This window comes from Oryzias latipes, chromosome 6 (assembly GCF_053564925.1).
Source record: "Oryzias latipes strain Hd-rR chromosome 6, Olatipes_Hd-rR_3.1".
NCBI classification, from domain to species: Eukaryota; Metazoa; Chordata; class Actinopteri; order Beloniformes; family Adrianichthyidae; genus Oryzias; species Oryzias latipes.
This window is the reverse complement of record NC_136242.1, coordinates 11,370,162-11,390,622: the sequence shown is the minus strand read 5'-3', so window position 1 is coordinate 11,390,622 and position 20,461 is coordinate 11,370,162. Positions and strand designations below refer to the sequence as shown.

The 20,461-nt window shown below is 43.4% G+C and overlaps 1 long non-coding RNA gene and 1 other non-coding gene across 2 annotated transcripts in view; one reads left to right on the top strand and one right to left on the bottom strand.

Annotated features, from left to right (window-relative positions):
* LOC144992425 (uncharacterized) overlaps nucleotides 1-20,461 on the bottom strand; it is a 278,631-nt gene that overhangs the window by 15,047 nt on the left and 243,123 nt on the right. The gene's annotated exons all lie outside the window — the stretch shown is intronic.
* Nucleotides 3,416-4,512, top strand: LOC101166847 (uncharacterized). Its single transcript, XR_013656570.1, has 2 exons — nucleotides 3,416-3,737; nucleotides 3,969-4,512. It is a non-coding gene; the product is annotated as an uncharacterized LOC101166847 (transcript).

Sequence of the window (20,461 nt, the reverse complement as noted above, 5' to 3'; positions counted from 1 at the left end):
TCTTATTGAAAAACTGCTGGACCTGGACTGCTCAGACCAGAATTAAATTATGCATTAGATTATAAAGAATACATGAAGCACAGCCTCTGATTTGTGAAAACTTTATTTGATTTCTGAAAATGAGGAAGGAAGAGATGCGGACGGCGGAGGAGGGTAGGAGAGATATGGACGACAGAGAAAGAGATGGATGAAACTGAAAAAAGGAAGAGAATAACATTAAAATGTCAGGTGTCTCAAAAGAAAGGTAGACAGAGTTTTTAAACCAGAATGGATAGACTTTCTTCCTTTTTAATTGAATTATTTTAAAATTAAGCACTTCATTTAGACATTTTTATTTTTTATTTTGAAAATAAAGGTTTCACAAAACAGAAACTGTGTTTAATGTATTCTTTACTATCTAAATCCAGGTTTGAGCAGTCCATGTCCTGTGGTTTTTGAACAGGACGCGGTCTTAGGTGGTCTTAGAGTAAAAAATGCAGTGGATTGTTCCTATAGTGCCCTCGCGAATCGGAAGCTGTGAATAGCAAGCCAACTTCAGCGTCCTGTATTGAGCATGACTTGAGAGTTGCAGTAAGAAACCTGTAACCTCATTTTGAAAAGATGTGTAACACAAAGCAGGCACAATGCAGCCATTAACACAACATTTTGTTTCTTTTTGCACATAGGTTCAATGTTATTGTTCTTGTAAAGTGAATGATCCTTTATTTAATTTTTCTAGTTTCTAGCAGCAGTAATGTTTAAGATTATGATATGGTATTAGTTTTGAACATATTTGGCTCATTTTGTCACAGTTTTTTTGAGGTGTTTGTGTGTGGGGGTGTGTGTGTGTGTGAACATGTCTCCTCCTTCTAAGGGGGAACAAGAGAAAAAGTTTGAGAGCCTCCGGTTTAGAAGGTGATTGAAAATAGAAGGGGGTAGAGTTAGGCTCTGACCTGAATCTTTAAGACTCCCTCCAATCATTTTGATCCATTTGAAAGTGCTCCCAGTAGTCTTGGATTTATGATTATGCCCTTTTTAAGGCAAATAGCTGTGATGTTTTCATGGACATAATTTCTGCAGAGCGGCAGGAGTTTAGCAGAAATTCACCTCTGAGTTGTGGCAGGGACTGTTGGCACAGAAGTAAGTCTCTGCCTATTTCCCGTTATGCCTTTATTTGCACTATCTCCCGCTAGCTTAGAGCCTCTCATTTCTAAATAAAGATAAGCAAAAGCAGAATCCCTGAACAGCTGATACAATTTATAAAAATGCATAAAAGTGTATTACAAAATGATCAGGGAATTCACAGCAACCTCACACCCAATAGCGCTTTAAACCGATGAAGGTGTTTGATGTACAGAACAGAAACAGGAAAGAACACTGAGTGCTTGATGTTTCTTTGTGTAGATTTCTTGTAAATCTTGAGAAGTTGTGTGTGAATCAGGGATTAAACAATGTGTTGCCATTAACAACATCTTATCTCCGTCCAAGAAACGCTACTCGTTCCTACGGTGGCCTGTTGGGGAACATTTGTAGTGGAACCTTCAAGTGAATGATCTGCGTCTCTTCGCTTTAGCATCTGCTTTTCTTGCAAAACAAAACCAAAACTAAAATGTCGACCAACTTAAACTAGGACATCATACCAATTCAAGTTTGTGACCAAAACAAGATAATCAACCAATCAACTTTATTTATGTAGCGCTTTAACATCTGCCAGACATCCAAAGTGCTGCACAATTGTAAAGATAACCATTAAGACACTTTAGGTAAAAACATCCAAAGTAACAAAGTTAGGTTGGACACTTGTGTTATTATTGTGTTTAAACTGTGTTTAAACAATTGGCATCTAAGTAATCATTCCACAAATCTCGGGTTTGGTTAGCAGACACACCCAAGGCGTGTCATGCGATGAACACTTGCAGGTTCTTTCAGGGCAGATGTAGCAGGTGTAGACTTGGCAAAGGTTCACACTGTGACTGTGGTAAGCATGTGTCGCACTTCACATTGGAATCAATCTGATTCACAAAGTGTGAGCTGTCTGCAGGGTGAGGAGCCGTTGTTGCAGGAAGGATGTGGTTTCTTCAGTTTTCTCTTTTTCATGACTTGATGTTGCGTCTTTTTTTGAATAACTCCAAGTTGGTCATGTCCTGAAGTGGTCTGACAGGTTAAAGTGAGCAACTTGATTTGTAGTGATGGTTAGGAGCAAACATCTTATGATCTTCTCTTATCTTATCTTGTCTTATGGGCATATAGTCCTCAATCTTTACTATCCCAGTCTTGCTTCTCTTTCTCATGTGGTCCAAAAAGAAAGACATTCAAATTATTTAATATAATTAAAGATTAGCCTCAAATAGAAAAGGGGTTTATTCAGATATACACCTTGTGTGTCAACAGCTTATGATGGAATGGCCCTCTTAGCTCAAAGTATGTTGCAGGTTTGGATCTGCCCTGCCACCTTTAACCCTTGTGCTATCCTAGACACTTTGACATTGGGAGTTGGGTCATCTAGACCCACTAGACAGTGTGCTGAACCTTTTTTCTTCAATGATTTGTGATCTTCACTGGTGTCCATGGATTACATGAAATCTTTCCATCTTTGTCATGGTAGGGAAAACACGTCAAGGGTTAAATCGTTGTGAAAATACATTTGTAAAAACAAGGAAAACACAAGGACTCAGAGTTCCTTTGAGATGACACTCTGTCGAGAAATTTATATCATATTTTTGCTAATACTTAACTTTTATAACATTAAAACGGTGTCAACAACCTTAAAGGACTGACAGATGTTTTACATAAAGGAGAGTTCTGAAATCTTTTGCAATTTGTTTTTAGATGCCACAAAAGTCATCCAGGATGAGGTTCAAAAAGTTTGTCACCCACTGACTCTGGTAGCTGTTCCACTTAAAAAGACAAGGTTGACCTGTGATGTTCATTAATAAAAACACTTCAACTGTGAGAGACAGAGTATAAAAAATAATCCAGGAAATCGTATGAAAGAAATTGATCATTGTGTGAGAGACAGAGACTGTCAAACAAATGTGATGGTTTAATGAAAAGAATTAACAGTTAAAAGTTGCCACACAACCAAAACCTTTTTTTATGGAGTTTAAACAGTTTCAGTCTTTTTTTATTCATGTCGACACATTCTACAAGGCATATTTTCATTTTCAATTAGTTTTCATCCCCACATAACCCCTCCACTAAAAGTGAAATTCTTTGCAGTACCCTTAAGAGTGTTGTGTTTTTGCAGGTATTACAAAAAAGAAACTTAAACGTATTATAGGAGTCATGTTAAGCTTTATAATTCTAGGGATTACTTTTGAAGAATAAAAACAAGTCATTTGAAATGTTTTACAGTTTGCAAGTAAGTCGCATAGTAATGATCTTCGAATCCCCCTCCCCCCCACTTTTGGTGTTTTCTTGTTCTTGCAATGCATAAACCTCAGACGTCTGGAGGAAATCAAATCTCAAAGGCTGCCGTGGACTCCTGGAGCTCACACACACCTGGAACTGCTGCCAAACCAAGAGCCATGAATCCTGTTTACCCAAATGCACCTCTATCTGCCGAGGATGTTCCATTGCAGGGAACACCACAGCACATGTACCCCGGACAGCTTCATACCACCACAGCTGCAGGGGGTCACAACACCATTGTCCTCCAAGCTGAGCCCCCAAAGGACCACATCATCTGGTCCCTCTGCTGCTTTTTGTACTCCAACCCACTGTGCCTGGGACTGGCAGCTCTCATCTTCTCCATCAAGGTGAGTTCATTTTAACGTTTCAGATATTTTCCTCAGAGACTTATTTTTCACATTCTTTGTATGTTTGTTACAACATATAATGACAGGATTCCATTTTGGGTCACACAACTAAAATCAGTTTCCTTGTAGATTTTCTTTGACTCTGTAAATGTGATTGTGGGGAATATTCATGTCTGGAGGTTTTTTTCTGGATGCTGCTGACACGTTTCTATTATTTTCTTGTCTTTTTAGTCCAGAGACCGGAAGGTAGTCGGAGACCTGGAAGGCGCCCGTCACTACGGCGCCACTGCTCGCTGTCTCAACATTGCAGCCACCATCATAGCGTGCATCACAGTTATCATTGTCATTATTGTCGTTGCTGTTATTGCAAGTCAAGTGTCATCATATCGATACAGTTATGGACAGTATGGTTCAAGAAATTATTGGAAATGAGTGTTGTCTTTAACTCTAGCTTGAATTTTGCTCTGAAATTAGAGATGCTGCTTTGAGATTTCACCGTTTCACTCCCATTTTTGAAAAGATCAAATGCAGAAATGTACTTTCAAACCTGTTTTACTCTCATAATCACAAACTAAAACTTTTTGTTACTATTTGCTAGATTTTTTCTTTGAAATGCTGTTTTGCATCTGAATCACTTAAGATTGTTTTTACGTCTGACAAAATGCTTTCAAGAAGCTCATGCAAGAAGATTTATAACCAAACGCTCTTACAGTTTGCTTTTTTATGACAAAACTGAAACTGTATTTTAACTCAAAATTAAAGACTATGAAACAAAGTCACGTGTGCTGTATTATTAATTAATTAAATCTGTTTTCATTTTTTATTTTAAAAAGCTTAAAGAACTGACAATCTAAGAATCCCACTTAAGCAGAAACACAGAGATACCCTTTGGTCTCTGTAATGCTGCCTCTGTGTTCCAGGCTTTCGTCAACATTTTCTGTGACATGTTGCAACGCTCCTTTGTCGTTTACATAGACAACATCCTGGTTTACTCTGACACGTCTGAGGAGCCCGTTGAGCATGTCCACCAGGTGTTACAGTGGATGATCTAACACCATCTGTGGAACAAAGGGGATAAGTGCCAGTTCCATAAAACCTTGGTGGTCTTTCTGGGCTATGTTATCAGTGCCGGGGGCGTGGCAACGGACCAGGGCAAGGCGGAGGCAGTGCTGCAATGGGCCCAGCCGACCACAGTGAAGGAACTGCAGCGGTTCCTCGGGTTTGACAACTTCTACCGGCGTTTCAATCCTGGCTTCAGTACAATGGCGGCTCCTCTCCATTCTTCTTCAGGCCGCACCCAAACTACTAAGGACTCCAGCTACTGTTCCAGACATTCCAGATGCTGAAACAGAGCTTTACCCATGTGCCCATCCTCCATCACCCGGACCCAGCCATGCAATTCATCGTGGAGGTGGATGCCTCCAACACAGGAGCGTTGGAGACTAAATTAAGCCGTGTTCTCACAGTGTCATGGTCAGGCAACCAAGATGTTTCCATGCACCTAAAAGTAGGTGCATGGGAGCAGGTTAAAAATGGTTTGGCCCAGCACTTGAGCGCTTGTGTTTGGTGCTCATACCCCGCCCATTTCCTGGTGGCTAACCCTCTGTGCTTCCTGGTAAGTGTGGTGATGCTGTCTCCCTGTGAATCTGCTTTGGGTTTTTAGACAAATTGCTGTTTTAGCTAGAAAAAGAGCTCTGGCATCTGGAGCTCCCCTCTTTGCCCCAGTGAGCTTAAGGCGTGGATGAGTTTCTCCACACTGATCAGGTGATCCGTTTGTTTGGTTTGAGCCTCTGCCTGTTTGGTTTTAATATTTATTAATTGGGTTTTAACAGATTTTTTTTGTATTTAGGAGCAGCAGTCACTACTGCTGTTTTTGATTGGCTTCTCTAATTTTATTGCACAGCAGTTATGTGGGGTGCCAGCTCTACCCCTCTACCCCCCCAGGATACTCTCCTCTCTGCAGCAGGGCATTGAGTGTCTGAACAGTCTGAGCGTGTCTGGTTACAACTGCATCTTATGGCTGCCAACCCCAGGCCACGGTGCCCCAGCTCCTGCCAGTGGGCTTTAGGCTGCACCCTGAGCTCGGACTCTCTTCTTCCGAGAAGTGCCACGCCCTTCCACCGGACCGGTGCTAAGTTGGTTTTATCCTGTTTTTACCTTTTGGTTTTATGGTGTGTGTGTTGGTGTACACTGTAAAAATAAAATGGTAGTTTTTAGCGTAAAAACGCCGTGGCAGCTGTGGTTGCCGGAAAAGTAACATTAAAAATTACGGTAAAACAATTTTTCATTTTTACTGTAAGAACGTATTTTTTTAGTTTTCACGATAAAAAAACGTTGTCCTTCAATATCTCACTTCTGAAAAAAAAAGTTTTTACTTGAAGAAAAATCAATGTTTCACCCTAAAATGAACAAAAAATTACATTTAGATAAGCAAAGGAATTGCTAACCATTTTTGTGTAACTTAAAAGTCTTAACTTTCTATTATCTATTGGGATGCCTGTATCAACTAACTGACAGTTTTAGATAGTGAAGGAACGAAGACATCTGTCGCTTTGAGATTTCTTCCATGCTTGTTCTTAAAGTCCCGAGAATGACCAGTAAATGCGAACGGAATAAAATTAAGAGTTTTTATTGTCCCTAACAAAGAGCTCTAAACAAAATAAAACAGATCGATCTGGGTTCCCAAATCCAAGGCCTGCAAGACGTAAGAAAACTACATGCGAATTTACATGCAGCTTGTCTGGGGACAAAGCAACTTCCTTGAGTGAAGACTTTTAAACATGTGGTCAGAATCTCCTCCCCTGGAAGCATGATGGCGGCTGAATCTCCGCCTCTGTCCGCTCGGATTGGCTGACAGAGGAGCCCGCCTACTTCCTTCAGTCCATACTTGGAATCATAGCATCTGGTGTCCGCTCCACATGTGGTCCTCTATAGGTGGAAGAAACTTTCACCGCAGGGAGTCGATCCTAGAGCTTTGTTCTCCACACATGAACGGACGCCTGGGGCCTGTTTCAGAAAGGAGGTTCAACCAACTCTGAGGTTGAACTTGAACTCCGAGTTGGTCAATCGGGAGATTAACAACTCTGAGTTTTCTGTTTCAGAGAAGCTGATCCGAGTTAGATCAATCAACTCTGAGTGGACTGATTCGGAGGTGAGCGTGAGCACCGCGACTATAAGAAGCCATTATCAATGGAGTGCAGATATCACGAGTCACCATGGCAACAGTAGAAAAAAAGAGGTCTGCGTATTTTTCGCCAGCTGAACTTGACGTGCTGCTGCAGAGTTACAGTGAATATGAGCACATATTCTGGAAGAAAAGCAACACCGCTGCATCTGCAAAACAGAGACAGTTAGCGTGGGAAAACATAGCTGCTCAAGTTAATGCGTAAGTTTGCATTTAAATCATTGTCATAAAATATTGGCTGTAATAATTTTTTAAATAGCGTAAGATGTGAAATAAAAAAATGGCGATATTTAGGAGTACTTTTGAAGTGTTATTCCTGGTGTAAATGCATGAAATGCTGCATAGTGTTCAGAACCAATCTGGGGGGGGGGGGGATGCATTTAACGTTGATAATGTTTAGAGGACTTTTTTGTTAACCTTCCCCTCTTGCAAACGTTGGTCATTTTAATATTAATACATGCAATTGTGTTTTTAAAAGTGAACTTTTGTCTACTGTTGAACCTTTCGCTGCGCGAAGACTTCTCCTTTCTTTTCTCTCGTCTTTCCGTGGTCAGAAGCGCAGGGGAGATTTCCTTCAGGGCCGAAGGGAATTCTCCTTCGGGGTTCACTTCCCGTTGGAAACCCTCAACCTCCAGAGCGGATTAAGAATGACTCCAAAACAGTTATTCTGAGAATGACACCTTCTCTTTATTTAACTAAGTGGTCCGTCCTCCGAACACACAATATATACCAAGCACACACCTCTGCTCCGTACTCAACCCCCCCCCCCCCCCATCTGCACCTGCACTCGCCCCTCCCCTTGTCTCTCGTGGATCGCACCCCGCTCAGCACACACACACTGCAACACTACCCTTGTATTGATCAAGTGGTATAGGTTTATATGGGATTAAGAAAGTAAGCAGTGCTAGAAAATTGTGTTTCCAAAAAGTAATTGTTACATTAATCTAATTCAATGTACCTGATTTCATTTTCATGTAGATGCAATCCTGCAGGAATTAAAAGAACATGGCAGCAGCTAAAAGTGAAAAAAAAAATCGAGTCTTCTCAAAATCCTCGTAAATGTAATTCTCTACAAATGAATGCAGCCTCCTCGTCTATTGGGTCCTCCAAAAAAGAACAAGCCATTCTTGTCACTTAGACCGTCTCTGTGTGACGGACATTTGGGCAATGAAGGTTAAAGCGAAAAATACCGCTTCGTCTTTAAAAAGGGGAGGGGACCGGCATAAACTTTGAGTTTGGAGAATAAAACCTGCTCCCGACCAGGTTAGGTTCACAGCATAAGTAACCATGGATACTGACTCCGAGTAAAAGTTACCTCTCTTTCAGAAACGGGTTTGACTTACTCTGCTTTCTCTGGTTTAACAAACCTCCCATTCTGAAACGGAAAACCCAGGGTTTCCCTGATTTCAGGGTTAATGCACTCAGAGTTTACACTTAACCTCCTTTCTGAAACAGGCCCTTGGAGAGGTTCCCATAGCTACAATCAGTCGCAGAGATGGTAATTTATGGTCCATGTCAGACCTACAGCCCAGCCTTCCAAATGGCCTTAGAAGTGTCCCTGCAGGGGGTGAGCTTGGAGCTGAAGTCAAAACCTTCTCAAATATGCAACTTAAGGAAGCGTCTTCAAAGGACGTTAAAGTACGCACTTCAGCACAAGACTAAGATTCAATGTAATAAAAAGTAAGAGTGAAAACCCTAATAAAATGAAAAAATATATAAATTCATTTAATAGCTATGGGAGCTCTCAAACAGGGATAGGTTCAATGTGGACAAGTTGAGCAGCGGTTTAGTTACCTCACACTTGATCCCAGCATTTCCCAACCTTCAGTTTTAAACATAGACTTGACACTGTAACAACATGAACGTCACCTCTCTTCACAGCTCCCTAACTCATGGTGTGGGAATCAACACTTCCCATGAGTCTTAGTGGCCATGGGTGGGGCTAAGTCCCGGGTCTCCACAACATTGTTTACAAAACAGCTGAAGCCTCTTTAAACTGCTGGGGCCTGTTTCAGAAAGGAGGTTCAACCAACTCTGAGGTTAAACTTGAACTCTGAGTTGGTCAATCGAGAGATTAACAACACTGAGTTTTCTGTTTCAGAGAAGCTGATCGGAGTTAGGTCAATCAATTCTGAGTGGACTGATTCGGAGTTAAGCGTCCGCACCGCTACTATAAGAAGCCATTATCAATGGAGCGCAGATATCACGAGTCACCATGGCAACCGTGGAAAAAAAGAGGTCTGCTTATTTTTCGCCAGCTGAACTTGACGTGCTGCTCCAGAGTTACAGTGAATATGAGCACATATTCCGGAAGAAAAGCAACACCGCTGCATCTGCAAAACAGAGACAGTTAGCGTGGGAAAACATAGCTGCTCAAGTTAATGCGTAAGTTTGCATTTAAATCATTGTTATAAAATATTGGCTGTAATACCGTTTTAAATAGCGTAAGGTGTGAAATAAAAAATGGCGATATTTAGGGGTACTTTTGAAGTGTTATTCCTGGTGTAAATGCATGAAATGCTGCATAGTGTACAGAACCAATCGGGGGGAAAATGCATTTAACGTCGGTAATGTTTAGAGGACTTTCTTGTTAACCTTCCCCTCTTGCAAACGTTGGTCAGTTTAATATTAATACATTCAATTGTGTTTTTAAAAGTGAGCTTATGTCTACCCTTGTATTGATCAAGTGGTATAGGTTTATATGGGATTAAGAAAGTAAGCACTGCTAGCAAATTGTGTTTCCAAAAAGTAATTGTTACATTAATCTAATTCAATGTCCCTGATTTCATTTTCATGTAGATGCAATCCTGCAGGAATTAAAAGAATATGGCAGCAGCTAAAAATGAAGTATAAAAACATAATTCAATCAGGTCAAATTTGAGCATGTCATGGATGTAGGCTTTGTTGACAATATTTGACATATGAAACATCTACATAGCAATACATATCTAATGTTGTTTTCATTGTATATATGTAACTGACTGCAACGAAAAACGGTAACGCTCAAACAAAAACATATGGGGAAATGACAAAAAATCGAGTCTAGATCTCAAAATCCTCGCACGACGTAAATGTAATTCTCTATGAATTAATGCAGCCTCCTCGTCTATTGGGTCCTCCAAAAAAGGACAAGCCATTCTTGTCACTTAGACCGTCTCTGTGTGACGGAAATGTGGGCAATGAAGGTTAAAGCGAAAAATACCGCTTAGTCTTTAAAAAGGGGAGGGGACCGGCAGAAACCTTGAGTTTAGAGGATAAAACCTGCTCCCGACCAGGTTAGGTTCACAGCATAAGTAACCATGGACACTGACTCCGAGTATAAGTTACCTCTCTTTCAGAAACGGGTTTGACTTACTCTGCTTTCTCTGGTTTAACAAACCTTCCATTCTGAAACGGAAAACCCAGGGTTTCCCTGATTTCAGGGTTAACGCACTCAGAGTTTACACTTAACCTCCTTTCTGAAACAGGCCCCTGGTCAGGAGCAGGTTTAGTTGAAGGTTAGTTTGTTTACAGAGAGGTGAAGCAGCATGGCATGTCCATTTGAAGATGATTTAGTGGATGAAGAAGCTCAGATAATACTTTTTCCACCGTGAGAGGATGATAAGATCACATATGGATGTTGGAAAATTAAACTTTTTTACTTTTATCTAACATAGTTATTTGCTTCAGTTAAGATAAATCATTTGTTTGTTAAGTCAGTTTTAAAATAACACGCAGTTTTCAGACAGTTATTTTACTTTCATTCAAATTAATTCAATCAAGTAGGTGTAACTTTGATGCTGCTGTTAGATCGGCACCGCAAAGGATTGTAGATATCATTCCCTTTGCCTGTCTGGACGGATTATGGTTTAAGTGTTGCTTTGTGACCAAATGTGTTTCGTTGTTTAGCTGTTTTACTGTGTTGTGCCATGTTTTGCTGAGTTGTTTAGTCCTACTGTGCTTATGTCTCTGCACCATGAGTAAGCGTGAAGGAGAGGATGATGACTGTAAATAGCACCCCTTCAGGCAAGAACTGTAATGACAGTGATGAAACATTCTTTAATGAATTTGTGCGCAATGTGCATTTTTTCCCGTCCTCTTTATTGTTATAAAAATGAGCATATCTGCCGGCTCATACTTAGACATATGAGAGATCAAGAAATATAATTAATTAAGATGGAAAAAATATTAATTGAATTGGAGTAATATGACATTTAGTTAGATAAATACATAAATTTGAGTTGTATAAACAATTATTGAGTTTAATAGACGTTAGAAATTAGGTTGATTAAATTTTACTCAATTATTTCTTACCAATAGAAGTAATTCATTTAAGGTGGCAAAATTGGATAAGTTATATATATATATATATATATATATATATATATATATATATATATATATATATATATATATATATATATATATATATATATATGTGTGTGTGTTCCATGGTGACGCCGTGTTCCCCTCTCTACCTCCGTGCCGGTCCCAAGCCCGGTTGCCTTGAGAGGGTTGCGTCAGGAAGGGCATCCGGCGTAAAACATTGCCAAGTTTACCATGCGACTCGTTCGCTGTGGCGACCCCTGATGGGAAAAGCCGAAAGGGAAACAACACAAGTTCCATGGTGACGCCAGAAATCGGCGATCTATTGAGAATGTCTTTTTGTACCTTCCGTGCACGTGCATTAACCCAGGGTTACCAAGTCGGGGTAAGCAAGTTCAGGCGGATTTCAGCCAGAGTTCAGGCTTAAAGTCAGGCTAGTTTAAACATGCTTCCTGGAATACCCCCCAGAACTACGGCTCCCGTGTGAAGGACAAGGAGGGGGGGGTCAGGGGCTGAGCACAAGTGAGTCTGTGATTGCGCATTCAGTTTGTATTACCCAGTTAGGGAGAACAGTAAAAAAAAAAAAGTTTCCTCTAAAATAACAGTGTCTGGTTCTTTTATTAAACCACTCTTGAGGCCATAAGGGTCTGAACGGTGCGTTGACGTGCCCGTGCCTTAACACCCGGTGCGCTTTTTGTATGTGTCAAAGAATGAAAAATCCCCCGTAACTGAGACCGGGTCCTATAGCCCGGTGCGCCCTATGGTCCTGAAAATAAGGTAGTTCATTTTAGCCCACTCTCAAATTCCTGCAAAAAACACAACATATCACAGCAACTGCACATTAACATTTCACCATAAAAACCTGTGCTTTTGTCAGTAAAAAGTTGTAAAAATGACAGTGTTTGACTGTTATAAGCATTATGGAAAATTTCCGTTAAAATAACAATGCCCAAGTCCTTTACAGCAGGGTTATGTATTTTTTCCAAATAAATAATGTACTAATTACAATTTTTACCAGTGAACTGATTAACAGGAACTTTAAGTCAAAATAACAATTTCAAACCGTTTTATAGTTTACTAGGTTTTCCTGTCATGGTTTCACGATTTTTCACTGTTAAAGAACTTAAAGAAGATGACCACGGGGCTCTCTTGCCCTTTCAGTGTTTGCTTGGGGGTCAACCTCCGTTGTTCCCCTGGTCAGGAGAACCCACAGAGCTGCCAGTAGTGGACGAGTGGTTTTGCTGCTGCGAGGAGACATAGGAGGCGGCTCATGTGCAGTTCCAGCAAGCCATTTGCTAAACCCAAGTGCAGGCCAATCGAGGCAGACGGGAGAGTCCCAATCTGGGCCCCGGACAGTGGGTATGGCTTTCCACCTGAGTCCTTCAGCTATGGCTACCCTGCAAGAAACTCAGTCCCAGGGATGTGGATCTATTCCAGATTGTCAATAAGATCACTCCTGTGTCCTGCCGTCTGCAGCTGCCCCATGTTTACCGCATCTCGCCGACCTTCCACGTCTCACTGTTTAAGCCCGCCGGAGGACCTCCGAATGGGGAGTCGCTGTCTGAGTCCTCTGACATCTGCATGCCCCCCTTGATGGTAGGTGGCGAGACGGATCTTTTACAGGATCTGGCAACCCTCGGAAAGGACGATAGGAGCCCTGAATTGGAATGACTATGGAAGCATTACTGTAACATAATCAAAAATAAAAGTCAATACTAGAAATGCTTTTTCATTTTCAAAATGAAGCTGCATTTATTGACTCAAAACTGAAAAGAAAAAGCAATCTGCCAAACCACTTTCATTCTCTTCTTCAACATCGGTAATTCTGTAACTTAATTAAAATGATAAAGAAAATGGTATTTGACTTTTTTTTTTAAGCAGAAATGCTTTTTCATTTTCACAATGTAACTGCATCATTTAACTCAAAGATAAAATTCTCCAAAATCCTTTTTAATGTTTACTCAAACACCGCTTGTTCTGTGACTTAATCAATGCGAAATGCAAAGAGGAGATTGCATTTTCTTTTTCACATCGACTGTGCGAAGTGTCCCATAATTCATTTCATGTCGGCATTTCCAGGGGGGAAATGAATGAATGATTGAATGATAAATGATTACGGTACATGTTTCTTACAACATAATGGCAAAAGGACAAGATTTTGCAAATAAATAAAGATTTTTTAAAAAGGTTTACAGTTTGTATATTTCCTGCTGATATTGAAATGTATTTCATTCATCTTCTAATCTGTTTTATCCCTTTAGGGTCATGGGGCTGCTGGAGCCTATCCCGGCCACTTGCGGGCAGGGGACATCCTGGACAGGTCACCGGTCTGAAAACTTAGAGAGACCAAATTTTGGATGGTGGGTGGAGAGTCCCCGGAGAGTCCCCGGAGAAAACCAACGTATGCAACACGCAAGAACATGCAAACTCCACACAGAAAGGTCACCCACTGGTGTTCTGGTTGAGGAACCCAGCCGGGACTTGAACTGCGCCACCTTGCAGTGGTTAACAGTATTTCCACATTTAAAAATTAAGAGCAAGTGGACCAGGGACTCTTCCTCAGTGGGTGAAAAAATATAGGATGTTTCCATTGTGTGGGTTTTTGCTAAATTGTTTGTTGAAGACCAGGTCACACAGCCACTATATATATTTTGTGCGTTTTCCGCTTATGACATTTTGGTCTTTGAATCATGCGCAATTCATAAGCGTAGATGTCCGTCGATGGTCTCTGCCAATGGGTCTTTATTCTGTTTTACTACAGTTTTAAAATGTTTAAAACTTTTTATTGGTTCAAAATTATGCAAACGCATTTCTTGCATAGTTTATAAGCCATTAATATGTGATTTTTGCTAGATGCATATTACATTTTTGACTTTCCACGGCCATTCCACATACATCCATAAATGTCTAATGGACTTTTCACTCATGTACCACCAATGTATATTTTTCATATCCTTATTCTCTTTGCCTGTCTGGACGGATTGGGGTATAAGTGTGGGTTTTTGTCTAAATAATGTTTTGTTGACTAGCTTTTTTACTCTTTTTTGCCTAATTATTTTATCCTGCTAAGTTTATTTCTTTCTGCATCATGAGTGAGAGGGCGGGAGAGGATGTTGGCCAAACCCCCTGTGCTGACTTATGCTGCAAGATCTAAAATTTGAAAATTTACAGTCAAAGCTCATGATAACTAAACTCTCAGCCTCCATAGTGCAAATCCACACTGGGTCATTCATTTTAACGTTATAAAAAGCGACAATATCCACAGACATATGAGAGTTCAAAAATAGTTACATTAAGTTGAAAAGACTGTCAATGGTGTTTTTGGTGTTTTATGACACACACGCTTGCACGTGCAAACGCATGCACACACATACACACACACACATCTCGGACTGTCTCACTGAAGTACAAAGCTGAAGGCACAACTCCACCGTTCTCTACAAGCCCATCCTCTGAAACATGATTTTCTGAGGTACGAGAACAAATGGACACTGAAGCTACCGCAGCGTCACCAGAGCGTGTTAATATGACAAACTCGAGATTTCTTCTGTCGTGAGTTCGGATAATATAATTGCTGTCAGTAAATTTCTTTTCCACCTCATATGGATCAGAAAACTGTGCATGAAGGCTGGAACTTGGCAATGGCACCAACCCAAAAACTTTATCACAAGCACAGAAATTTCTATTCAAAGACTTCTTATCGTAGCATGACTTCACTTTAAACTAAACATGTGCCAAGTTCTCCTTCGCCAACTGAAACACATGATGAAAATGCTCCAGAAATTACTTACGTAATCCAACGCATTACATTCAACATTTCCAGCCATCGGTCTTTGAAAAGATGAAGAGGGCCACGCACCATGTGTCCAAATATCAAAGCTGCAGGACTAAAAACTAGGAGACTCCAGCATAAACAGTCTCTCTGACATGTAAAAGCAGAAGTCCCTTCTCCCGCTCTTTGCCAGACTCAATACACTATTTAGCCAGCATGGACTTTAGAGTCTGATGTAATTGTCCCAGTGCACTGTGGGACTCGAGGTGGTAAGGACTTGAAGTTTGATGTTTAATCTATAATTCAACAAGCAATTGTGCAAACACACAAGACATAAAGTTCGGCCCTTTATCTGTCTGAATTACCTTAGGCAACTCAAAATGTGATAAGAACTTTATCAGAGCTTTCACAATAGGTTTATCCTTCACAGCAGTGGTCCCCAACCACCGGGCCGCGGACCGGTACCGGGCCGCGGGACACTTGGCACCGGGCCACACAGAAAGAAAAAATAATTTCCATTTTATTGTTTTTTTTGTCTCGAAAAAAACGTTTTATTTTGAAAAAAAGTGACCGGATTCTCTCTGTTACATCCCTCACACTTAACGCACGTCAAAGTCGCGACACCAAACATCACGTGATACACCCCGCTAATATTAAACCAAAACAACCAAAATGAGAAAAAAACAAACTTCTTTAGAAAGTTGCTTTGACAAGGGGAAACGGGCCAATGAAGGGACAGAAGAGGAACCTGCACCTGCCTAAAAAAGGGAAATCTGCCTTTAATAGGCAGCGGTGAACGTGCCTTACGTTGCACCTCAACCCCCCCACCCCCACCCCCCCCCCCACCGGTCCGCGGTAAACGTGTCTTACGTTGTACCGGTCCGCGGTGACAAAAAGGTTGGGGACCACTGCTTCACAGTGAGTAACAGGATAGCCTCTGCGCATCGATGGACGGAGGCATTGCCTTGGGCGCTCCTGAGGGGACAGGAAAAAGGGGGACTGCGTTGGGGGCTGCTCGGCCGGCTTATGTGCTCTCTCTAAGTTTTGAATGAGGAAGTGTTTGCAGACATGCTGTACTAGTAACAGTTTGATCCAAGTGCTGAACCTTTCCTGCGCGATGACTTCTCTTTTTTTTTTTTTTTTTTTTTTTTTTTTTTTTAACTTGTCCTGTCCAACAGCTAGGCAAACAGATGAGAGCTGAGGGCCTCTTGTGTTGGACATATTTTATTTTAACAAGAGGGGTTATTCATCTTCAGACAAACCAAAGGTATGTCTGAATAAACCCCTTTTGTAATTGAGGCCAAACTTTATTAATTTCAATCATGTTTGAAAATCTTTGGTGTTGGACCGGACGGAAAAGGAAAGAGGGGAAGAAGAGAGAGGGACGTTAGAGAGAGGGGGGGGTAGGAGGGTGATAATAGGAGGGGAAGGGGGGTAAGACCATGAAGCAGCATAGAGCAGGCAGGTTTACTGGTTGTTTATCGTTACGGTACGGTTCAAATGTAGTACAAAAAGGGCGGGGCCTGTTCACACACACTCAAATATTATCAACACACCTGCTAGCCGCAAAAATGTCCACATGTCAACATGCACACAAAACAGATAGTGTTCACGAACGCATACCTATGCCTTTAAACCAACTAGTGTGAAATCTTTCATTCAATCATGCAAACTATTAGTGCAAAGGTGAGCTAACACCTGTGCTCAGGTGAGTGTTTATGTTCTTCTAAAATGGATGGTGGAATGTGAAAAGAAGGAGGAGGAGCGCCCAGCCACCCCCACACCCATACCCCCGCCGCAGCAGCAGCGGCAGCCGGAGCCCCCCCAACGCCACACGGGAACAGGCAGGGAACAACCGCCCCCCGGGCGACCAAGACCGCCACCCAGGCCAGGGCCAGCAGGACCGCCGCGAGGCCCCCAGAGCCAGAGAGCAGGGAGGCGCAGAGGGAAAGAGAGCGCCGCCCCAGCCCAGCCAGGAAAGCAGCCCCCCGCCGCGCCGGAAGAGCCCAACGCAGGGCCCCACCGGAGAGGGATGCCCACAGCCCCAGACGAGCACCCCACCACCACCCAGGAGTTCCGGGCATCCCCCCGCCCCGACCCCAGGTACGAGCCAGGACCCCCCAAGGGAGACCCGCTCCGCACTCCAGGCAGCCACCCACCCGGCCCACGGTTGGTCCAGGTAGGAGCAAGGCAGGGGCCCGCCGCCCCCGCCCAGGAGGGGGGAACCCCGGGGAAAAAAGGGCGGCCCACAAGGGATGTTATAAATATGGCCCGACCAGGCTCGGCCATGTTGGAAGTTTGGCGGGGCCCAGCGTCCAGGGGCAAGGACCAGGACCCACCCCCCAGGGACACGAACACCCCCGGCTCAGGTGTAATATGAACCCCCCCACCGTGCGGAGAGAGCACCGCCGGGCCCAGGGAGCCGGCACCCAAGGGACACGGCCGCCATCGCCAAGAGGCCCGCACCCCCCACCAGGGAAGGGGTAGGGGACAGATGGACCCAGGTCCCACCTTCCTTGTAAAATGTGTGTGCGTGTATGGGTGTTTGAGAGGGTGTTTGTGTGCATGTGTGTGTGTTTATGTTTGAATGTATATATTGAAGGGGGAGGGGTGTGTGTACTAAGGGGGGTGCAGTTAAAATTGGCGAGTAGGGCACTAAGGGGACATCTCCTGATTACTCACAGTGATGTCCCCTCACCCTCCACACCAAGGGGCCCTAAATGTCTAAGGTGCGGTTAAAATTGGCGGGTAGGGTGCCAGGAGGACATCTGCTGCTTGCTTGCAGTGATGTCCAAGCACCCCCCCTACCAAGGACCCTACATGTCTAAGGTGCAAATAAAACCGAAAGAGGGGGGGCCCACTCCATACGGCAACCATAGGAGGGGGGCCACTCCCAAGTAGCCCCCCCCCCAAGGCGCATCGCAGGCTAGACCCCCCACCCCCTCACCCTAATATGAGGTTATATAAGGAAGGGGGTAAGTTGGGGACAGCTGGTAGACTGTCCCCCGGTGGTCAAACAGCCGTCCCCCAGCCCACCCCCAGCAAAGGGGCCAGGGCCACCCAGCCCAGGGGCCCACCCCCGGAGGCGCCGACACCCCAGGCCCGGCACCACCCACCCCACACAGAGAGAGAGGAGCCAGAAAGCGTCGCCCCCCCCCGGAGCAAGCCCAGGCCCCCACCCCCAGACACCGGCCCTAGAAGAGCTCTGGTCAGGCCTCGACGGGACCCAGGAGGCCAACCGGCCGAGGCAACCACTGATTGCCTCAGCGGAGACCCTGACCCGCTAGCCCCCCCCCGACCCGTACTAATAATGGGCCCCCCCTCCCCCCCAGAACGCCCCCCCACAGGACAGGGCCGACAAGCCCCCCACCCCACCCCACCCCAGACCCCGCAGCCGAAGCGGGTGACACCCAGAGCGACCGGGGGCCCCGAGAGGGTTGTCCCGTCCCGTCCCAGAGCCAGGGAAGGGCTGATCCCAGCCCCAGGTGCAGATGGGCAGCCCATCCGGCGCCGCTGGGCCCCCCCCACCCGAGCAGGGCCCCCCGCCAACCCCCCCCCAGCACAGGCAAAGGGACCACCCCCCCAAGCCAAGCCAGACCACCACCCCACCCCCCCACCACGCACCCCCACACCCAAGCCCAGAGGACCACGCAGCGCCCCAGCCCGCCCCACCCAGGCACCGGACCCGACCCCCCGACCAACGGAGCCCCCCACCGCCCCCGCCAGGCACCGGAAGCCCCGACCCCCACCCCAAACCACGGCAGAAGGGCAAGGAGCAGCGACGACCAAACCCTCCACCCCCTAAGTCATGGAGTCAACCACAGGAGACCAGAGAGACTGAATTCTTTCAAAGTTACTTGAGCTTTGGGCTGACATTTTTTCCAAGCTGATATGATCAAACAGCAGATTTCTGTGTTGACTTATGTTTATATTTTTCTTGTTTTTCCAATTTATTAAAATAGTTTTTTTGGCAATACAAAGAGTTATGAAAATGATAGATGCTAATCCTTCTTCTATATCGATGGCACTCATGTCACCAAGCACACAAAGTGACGGTGAGGCAGTGATTGAAACCTTAAGCCAGACTGATAAATCGGCACATACCTGCTGCCAGAGAGCCTGGACAGGCGTGCAGAACCACAGTGCGTGCATGTAGCTGTCGGGTAGATTATTATCACAGTGCTCGCAAATGTCTGAGTTACTGAGACCCATCTTGAACATCCTCTGTCCAGTGTAGTAAATTCTGTGAAGAGTTTTGAGATGGATTAGCTGCAGATTTGGACTTTTTGTCAGTTTAAAGGTGTTTAGACAAAGTTCTGACCAGAAGCTTTCATCTGTGCTGATGCTCAAGTCTGCATCCCATTTTTTTGTTGGAAGGGCAATATTGTTATCTAAATTACATAAAAGTTTGTAAATTTTGGAGAGAGTTCTATTCATTGAAAAATTAATCAGAGTGGTAACTACATCTGGTAGCTTTAAATCGTCGTCTTTAATTTTATACTTTTTAGTAATACTTGATTTAAGTTGCTGATATTCCAAGAAGTTATTTATTCCATGTTTGTCTTGAAGTTCCTGGGGGGTTATGAATCTTCTATCAATAATTACGTGCTCTAGTTGTTTTATGCCCCCTGCTTGCCAAGCTGGGAAGTGAATCATTTTTTTGTTAATAAGGATGTCCGGGTTGTTCCAGATGGGTGTCATTTTGCACGGTTGAATTGATGATTTTGATATTTTGAGAAATTCCCACCAGGCTGTTAAGGTGGCATTTATATTAATGCTTTTGAAACAGTCCTGTTTTTTAACTGTTTGGCTAATAAATGGTAGCTGTGACAGGTTGATCTTTCCACATAACACCTGTTCCAAGTCTAACCATGAGTTGGTTTCTGGATTATTTTTTAACCATTTTAAGATATATTGTAATCTATTTGCAAGAAAGTATTTGTGGAAATTAGGTAGTTCTAATCCTCCACAGCTTTTTGCAGATTTTAAAGTTTTTAGACTAATTCTTGCAGGTTTGTTGTTCCATAAAAAGCTTGATATGGATGAGTCTAATGTTTTGAACCATTTTAATGGCGGTTGTGTGGGAATCATTGAGAAGAGATAATTAACTTTGGGTAAGATTTTCATTTTAACCGTGGCTACCTTGCCCATAAGTGACAAAGGCAGGTTGGTCCAGCGTGTTAGATCGTCCTGTATGCTTTTCAGTAATGGGGTGTGGTTTAGCTGCACCAGTTCTGATAGTTTGGGGGAAAAGTAGATACCCAGATATTTGATATTTCCTGTTTTAACTGGAATTGTGAGTCTTTGTTCCATATTCCTGTTGAGTGGTAATAAAACAGACTTATTCCAATTAATGGAATAGTCTGATATGGAGGAGAATTCATTTATGATCATTGCTGTTTCATTTACAGAATGTAAATTCCTTAAAAACAGTAATATGTCATCCGCATAAAGACTAATTTT